General features: G+C 56.5%; 3 non-coding genes across 3 annotated transcripts in view; all 3 read right to left on the bottom strand.

Moving 5' to 3' along the window:
* Nucleotides 1–1,204, bottom strand: part of LOC126151487 (large subunit ribosomal RNA) — a 4,222-nt gene extending 3,018 nt beyond the window's left edge. Inside the window, exon 1 of the ribosomal RNA XR_007531994.1 lies at nt 1–1,204. This exon is cut by the window's left edge and continues 3,018 nt beyond it. This is a non-coding gene — a ribosomal RNA (large subunit ribosomal RNA).
* A 188-nt stretch (nt 1,205–1,392) lies between these two features.
* LOC126151493 (5.8S ribosomal RNA) lies at nt 1,393–1,547 on the bottom strand. Its single transcript, XR_007532000.1, has one exon. It is a non-coding gene; the product is annotated as a 5.8S ribosomal RNA (ribosomal RNA).
* Nucleotides 1,548–1,898: 351 nt separating this feature from the next.
* Nucleotides 1,899–3,807, bottom strand: LOC126151476 (small subunit ribosomal RNA). Its single transcript, XR_007531984.1, has one exon. It is a non-coding gene; the product is annotated as a small subunit ribosomal RNA (ribosomal RNA).
* Nucleotides 3,808–7,500: the final 3,693 nt, after the last annotated feature.

Genomic DNA, 7,500 nt, shown 5'->3' with positions numbered 1-7,500 from the left:
GAATCGCTACGGACCTCCATCAGGGTTTCCCCTGACTTCGTCCTGGCCAGGCATAGTTCACCATCTTTCGGGTCCCAACGTGTACGCTCTAGGTGCGCCTCACCTCGCAATGAGGACGAGACGCCCCGGGAGTGCGGAGGCCGCCGCCCCGTGAAGGGCGGGGAAGCCCCATCCTCCCTCGGCCCGCGCAAGGCGAGACCTTCACTTTCATTACGCCTTTAGGTTTCGTACAGCCCAATGACTCGCGCACATGTTAGACTCCTTGGTCCGTGTTTCAAGACGGGTCGTGAAATTGTCCAAAGCTGAAGCGCCGCTGACGGGAGCGATTATTCCGCCCGAGAGCATCCCGAGCCAACAGCGGCGCGGGTCCGGGGCCGGGCCAGGTAGGTCCGTCAGCCGGGAAGAACCGCGCGCGCTTGCCGGGAGCCCGAGCGCCCAAAGGGGCGAATCGACTCCTCCAGATATACCGCCGAGCAGCCAGCCAGGACACCGGGGCTCTGCCCAACAGACGCGAACCGAGGCCCGCGGAAGGACAGGCTGCGCACCCGGGCCGTAGGCCGGCACCCAGCGGGTCGCGACGTCCTACTAGGGGAGAAGTGCGGCCCACCGCACACCGGAACGGCCCCACCCCGCGGCGAGTGGAAAGGCAACCGGACACGACCCCGCCGCGGATTGCTCCGCGCGGGCGGCCGGCCCCATCTGCCGAGGGCGGGAGCCAGTGGCCGGATGGGCGTGAATCTCACCCGTTCGACCTTTCGGACTTCTCACGTTTACCCCAGAACGGTTTCACGTACTTTTGAACTCTCTCTTCAAAGTTCTTTTCAACTTTCCCTCACGGTACTTGTTCGCTATCGGTCTCGTGGTCATATTTAGTCTCAGATGGAGTTTACCACCCACTTGGAGCTGCACTCTCAAGCAACCCGACTCGAAGGAGAGGTCCCGCCGACGCTCGCACCGGCCGCTACGGGCCTGGCACCCTCTACGGGCCGTGGCCTCATTCAAGTTGGACTTGGGCTCGGCGCGAGGCGTCGGGGTAGTGGACCCTCCCAAACACCACATGCCACGACAGGCGGCAGCCTGCGGGGTTCGGTGCTGGACTCTTCCCTGTTCGCTCGCCGCTACTGGGGGAATCCTTGTTAGTTTCTTTTCCTCCGCTTAGTAATATGCTTAAATTCAGCGGGTAGTCTCGCCTGCTCTGAGGTCGTTGTACGAGGTGTCGCACGCCACACCGCCAGCCGGCTGTGCACGCTACCGAGAAAGTACCGGTATGCGAACCGCCAGGCGACGGGCGCGCATCGCACGTTTGAGGAGACGCGGCCGGCCCCACAGGCGGCCACGACACTCCCAGGTCTCCGAAGCGGGACAAACGCCGCGCGCTTCAGTATACGTAGCCGACCCTCAGCCAGACGTGGCCCGGGAACGGAATCCATGGACCGCAATGTGCGTTCGAAACGTCGATGTTCATGTGTCCTGCAGTTCACATGTCGACGCGCAATTTGCTGCGTTCTTCATCGACCCACGAGCCGAGTGATCCACCGTCCTGGGTGATCTTTTCTGTTAGTTTCCACTGTCTCTTTCAAAACAGTTGCATAGGCGGGACTGAGGCGTTTGACGGCCCCTGTTCCAGCGTTCTGTGTCCAACGGCCTCACGGCCGATGGGCGTCGTACGGCTCCACACCGGAGCGGACAGGCACTCGGGCGAAAGTCATTCAAAACCGGCGCCAGGCGCCAGGTGCCGCAGGCCAGCCGCTCCAGAGCTTCAGCGCTCGTACCACACAACATTTTTCAGTTAGTTTTGAGAGGCACGCGTGGTTCCGCACGCGGCGCACGGCTGCTGCCGTACAGGTAGCGTGTTGCGCGACACGACACGCACATCGAAAGACATGCAGTCTAGTCGGTAATGATCCTTCCGCAGGTTCACCTACGGAAACCTTGTTACGACTTTTACTTCCTCTAAATGATCAAGTTTGGTCATCTTTCCGGTAGCATCGGCAACGACAGAGTCGATGCCGCGTACCAGTCCGAAGACCTCACTAAATCATTCAATCGGTAGTAGCGACGGGCGGTGTGTACAAAGGGCAGGGACGTAATCAACGCGAGCTTATGACTCGCGCTTACTGGGAATTCCTCGTTCATGGGGAACAATTGCAAGCCCCAATCCCTAGCACGAAGGAGGTTCAGCGGGTTACCCCGACCTTTCGGCCTAGGAAGACACGCTGATTCCTTCAGTGTAGCGCGCGTGCGGCCCAGAACATCTAAGGGCATCACAGACCTGTTATTGCTCAATCTCGTGCGGCTAGAAGCCGCCTGTCCCTCTAAGAAGAAAAGTAATCGCTGACAGCACGAAGGATGTCACGCGACTAGTTAGCAGGCTAGAGTCTCGTTCGTTATCGGAATTAACCAGACAAATCGCTCCACCAACTAAGAACGGCCATGCACCACCACCCACCGAATCAAGAAAGAGCTATCAATCTGTCAATCCTTCCGGTGTCCGGGCCTGGTGAGGTTTCCCGTGTTGAGTCAAATTAAGCCGCAGGCTCCACTCCTGGTGGTGCCCTTCCGTCAATTCCTTTAAGTTTCAGCTTTGCAACCATACTTCCCCCGGAACCCAAAAGCTTTGGTTTCCCGGAGGCTGCCCGCCGAGTCATCGGAGGAACTGCGGCGGATCGCTGGCTGGCATCGTTTATGGTTAGAACTAGGGCGGTATCTGATCGCCTTCGAACCTCTAACTTTCGTTCTTGATTAATGAAAACATACTTGGCAAATGCTTTCGCTTCTGTTCGTCTTGCGACGATCCAAGAATTTCACCTCTAACGTCGCAATACGAATGCCCCCGCCTGTCCCTATTAATCATTACCTCGGGTTCCGAAAACCAACAAAATAGAACCGAGGTCCTATTCCATTATTCCATGCACACAGTATTCAGGCGGGCTTGCCTGCTTTAAGCACTCTAATTTGTTCAAAGTAAACGTGCCGGCCCACCCAGACACTCAATAAAGAGCACCTTGGTAGGATTTCAACGGGGTCCGCCTCGGGACGCACGAACACGCACGAGGCGGTCGCACGCCTTCGGCTCGCCCCACCGGCAGGACGTCCCACGATACATGCCAGTTAAACACCGACGGGCGGTGAACCAACAGCGTGGGACACAAATCCAACTACGAGCTTTTTAACCGCAACAACTTTAATATACGCTATTGGAGCTGGAATTACCGCGGCTGCTGGCACCAGACTTGCCCTCCAATAGATACTCGTTAAAGGATTTAAAGTGTACTCATTCCGATTACGGGGCCTCGGATGAGTCCCGTATCGTTATTTTTCGTCACTACCTCCCCGTGCCGGGAGTGGGTAATTTGCGCGCCTGCTGCCTTCCTTGGATGTGGTAGCCGTTTCTCAGGCTCCCTCTCCGGAATCGAACCCTGATTCCCCGTTACCCGTTACAACCATGGTAGGCGCAGAACCTACCATCGACAGTTGATAAGGCAGACATTTGAAAGATGCGTCGCCGGTACGAGGACCGTGCGATCAGCCCAAAGTTATTCAGAGTCACCAAGGCAAACGGACCGGACGAGCCGACCGATTGGTTTTGATCTAATAAAAGCGTCCCTTCCATCTCTGGTCGGGACTCTGTTTGCATGTATTAGCTCTAGAATTACCACAGTTATCCAAGTAACGTGGGTACGATCTAAGGAACCATAACTGATTTAATGAGCCATTCGCGGTTTCACCTTAATGCGGCTTGTACTGAGACATGCATGGCTTAATCTTTGAGACAAGCATATGACTACTGGCAGGATCAACCAGGGAGCTGCGTCAACTAGAGCTGAGCAGCCGGCCGCCCGGGAGTGTGTCCCGGGGGCCCGCGCGAACACGCAAGCGTCCGCTCAATTATTCTGCAAACAGGAGGAGGCTGAGCTCCCCTGCACAATACACCTCGAAACCCTCTCAGGTCCCGGCGGCGCGCAGCGCCGTCCTAAGTACTTGGTCGGGTTCGAGAGAGGCGCAATCGCCCGGAGTTAGGCGAGTAGACGCTTTAGGTGCGACCACCCGTGCTCCCAACTGAGCTTGCCGCTGCCGACAGAGGCCCGGGAGCGTGCTGTCGTGGCATTGCCGGCGGGAGACAACACGCGCCACCTACGGTGACCGGCAGCTCCAACGCCAGCGCCACAGAAGGGCAAAGGCCCCACGTGGGTGCCGAAGCGAACTCTCCCAGCACAGCGCACGTGCCAACACGTCTGCACAACTGCGATACAAACCACCAGCGAGAACCGCTGGGGCGACCGAGCAGCAGACGGCGTCGCGGCGCCGAGTGCCGGGCGGCGGCGCATCCTCAACGCACACAGTCCTCAATCGGACCAGCACACTGCAGATGTCCACCGCGCTTCGCACCGGGCCGGCGAGGACCCACTTTGGCTGCACGGCGCCGCGCGCAGGGTGCCCCGGCGCGCAGCTGCGCCGCCTGCCGCGTCCGTCGGCCGGCGCGCCTGCCACTGGGCGCCCCCACCAGCCGGCTGTAGCGCGTGCGCCCACGCACCGCGCGGCCAGCACGCCGGGCGGCCCCCCCCTCACCGGCCGGGGACAGTCCCACCCACCCACAGCCGCGTATCGCTTCACACCCAGATCCACATTCACGTTCATTGGTGTGGTGGGTATCGCTGACACAACCGCGTCATAGCTGTACCGATCGTTGCCCTCACAGATGTACCTCCAGCAAGATCAACCGCACCACAACGGGTTACCAGTTGTTCATTTGCGTAACGTCACCAGTAAACGTACACGTCCACGTCCATCCCCGTTTGCAAAGTCAACTATTATTGCATGCCTGCCTGTCAGGTGTCAAGACACACTACATCCGCTCACATCCACGCAACAAAATGTGCCCGACTAGAGGGCACGTGGAAGGTGCCCCCGTACGTATGCGATGTCCATTGCGCGACGAACTGTCAACCGGCCTCTGTAGCATGTCGCAGATGTGGAACGCGGGACACCGTGCTATCACATTGTGTGAGAAGAGACTACTATGTCTGCATACACGCGCCACTACATGAACAGACGGCTCATGCTGATCGCCATCCACTGCGTCCATTACTCCCACACGTCTCTATGGCGTACCACACTGCAATACAGCTGTTATGGGGAGATGACACGTAGCTGTGTACACAACATTCTGAGCGGGTTGCGGTTGGACAACAATACATTAATGTAACGTGTCATATGCCATTTACAGAGCAGGTTAAGGCACAACGTGGGTTAGGTTAAGGCACAACGTGGGTTATGTTAAGGCACAACGTGGGTTATGTTAAGGCACAACGTGGGTTAGGTTAAGGCACAACGTGGGTTAGGTTAAGGCACAACGTGGGGTAGATTGCGGCACAACTTGGGGTAGATTGCGGCACAACTTGGGGTAGATTGCGGCACAACTTGGGGTAGATTGCGGCACAACTTGGGGTAGATTGCGGCACAACTTGGGGTAGATTGCGGCACAACTTGGGGTAGATTGCGGTACAACTTGGGGTAGATTGCGGTACAACTTGGGGTAGATTGCGGTACAACTTGGGGTAGATTGCGGTACAACTTGGGGTAGATTGCGGTACAACTTGGGGTAGATTGCGGTACAACTTGGGGTAGATTGCGGTACAACTTGGGGTAGATTGCGGTACAACTTGGGGTAGATTGCGGTACAACTTGGGGTAGATTGCGGTACAACTTGGGGTAGATTGCGGTACAACTTGGGGTAGATTGCGGTACAAATTGCATTACATTGCGGTGCAAATTGCGTTACATTGCGGTGCAAATTGCGTTAGGTTAAGGTGCAACACAGGTTAGGTTAAGGTGCAACACAGGTTAGGTTAAGGTGCAACACAGGTTAGGTTAAGGTGCAACAGAGGTTAGGTTAAGGCGACATAGGTTAGGTTAAGGTGCAAGATGGGTTAGGTTAAGGTGACATAGGTTAGGTTAAGGTGACATAGGTTAGGTTAAGGTGACATAGGTTAGGTTAAGGTGACATAGGTTAGGTTAAGGTGACATAGGTTAGGTTAAGGTGACATAGGTTAGGTTAAGGTGACATAGGTTAGGTTAAGGTACAAACTGGGTTGTGTTTTGGTACACATTGCGTTGTAGTACAGTACACGTTAGGTTTGGGTACGGTACACATTGTGGTATGGGATGGCGTGTTGGTGGGGGGGGGGGGGGGGCGGGGCGAGGTTCGTTCATATTGACCGTAGGAAGTGGATGCCCGAGGCAGCGTCAGTGTGTCAAAGGAGGTATGTCACGTTGGGATGCGCTTTTCGGTAGTGAGAGGGGGCGCGCCGTGTCCGAGGTTGCGGCAGACCTGTGTGTTTCATTCCTGCCAGTGTGTTTGTTCTGTAAGACGAGGCAGTGTGGTGATGTTGGGTGCACCCCTGTGTGGGACATGTGTGGGTGTTGGTGGCTTATCTGAGCAATTGTGGTTGTCGGACGAGTGGGATATTCTGTTTTATGATTGGACCTCGTGGCCTGGTTATCATAGTCTGGTTGGTGTACTGTGGCGGATAGGATGCACCGGACGTTGGTCCATGGTGGTGCTTAATTATTGCATCTGTGTCTGTTACAGGCAGAGAGTAGTGTGTGATAGAGTGTGTGGGTGACGTGTGGTTCCTTTTGTTTGCACAGACGTTCAGCATGTATAGGGGCATTTGCGTATTTGATCTATCTATGTGGGCCTGCATAGTTTACTGAGCAGTGCTGCGAGGTGACTGAACTACGAGCGACGTACTCATTTACAGCGGAATGGTTGCCTTCTACCAAAGATGGCGTATCGACTCTACGACAGCGTTGGCACCGCAGGAAGCGGTGTCGTAAAATGGCCCCCACACCGTCATCGTTGTGCGGGGTAGTGACCGTCTATATTGTGAGAGGAGTCCTGTTTGCCACTGGGCGTGGGGTCTCGCGTCCTGCGGTTCAGTGCCCCCAGGGAAGCGCGCGGACGTGGTGCTGCTGCTGCTGTAGCAAGCGAGCTACTTAGAGCATGTATAGGGACAGCGGGAATATGGCATATTGGATATAACTCTTCATGAAACGCATGATATAGGGGTGGATTGCACGTTACGAGTGCGGGAAGAGTCCGCCGTTCATCCGCTGGAGTTGCGATTTGGGCGGTTGGGGTGGGGCACTTGCGGGTGCGGGTGCGAGTGGAGTGGAGCGGAGCGATGATCGGTCGACGACTTCGTGCGGCGCAGGCACTGGCGTTGGGGCTCCTGTGGTGGACAGATGATGCAGGCTTTGTGGGTGGCGTCGGAAAATGGGCACTGTGGGCCCTAGCGATGTCGTCGTCGGCTTGTCGTCTCATAGATGGCAGTATCGTCGGTGCAGCAGGCCATGTTGCGGGAGACCTGCAGATGGCGGTATTTTTGGTGGTGCGCTCGACATGGTGGACGTAGTGTCGTCCGATTCGCGTAGATGGAGCTATTGCATGTGGTTTCGTCACATTGTCATAGATGGCGGTGCCGTGTTTTGGAGGTA

Source organism: Schistocerca cancellata, unplaced genomic scaffold (assembly GCF_023864275.1).
Source record: "Schistocerca cancellata isolate TAMUIC-IGC-003103 unplaced genomic scaffold, iqSchCanc2.1 HiC_scaffold_1066, whole genome shotgun sequence".
NCBI lineage: Eukaryota > Metazoa > Arthropoda > Insecta > Orthoptera > Acrididae > Schistocerca > Schistocerca cancellata.
The sequence above is the reverse complement of the archived record's forward strand: the minus strand, read 5'-3'. Positions and strand labels throughout refer to the sequence as shown.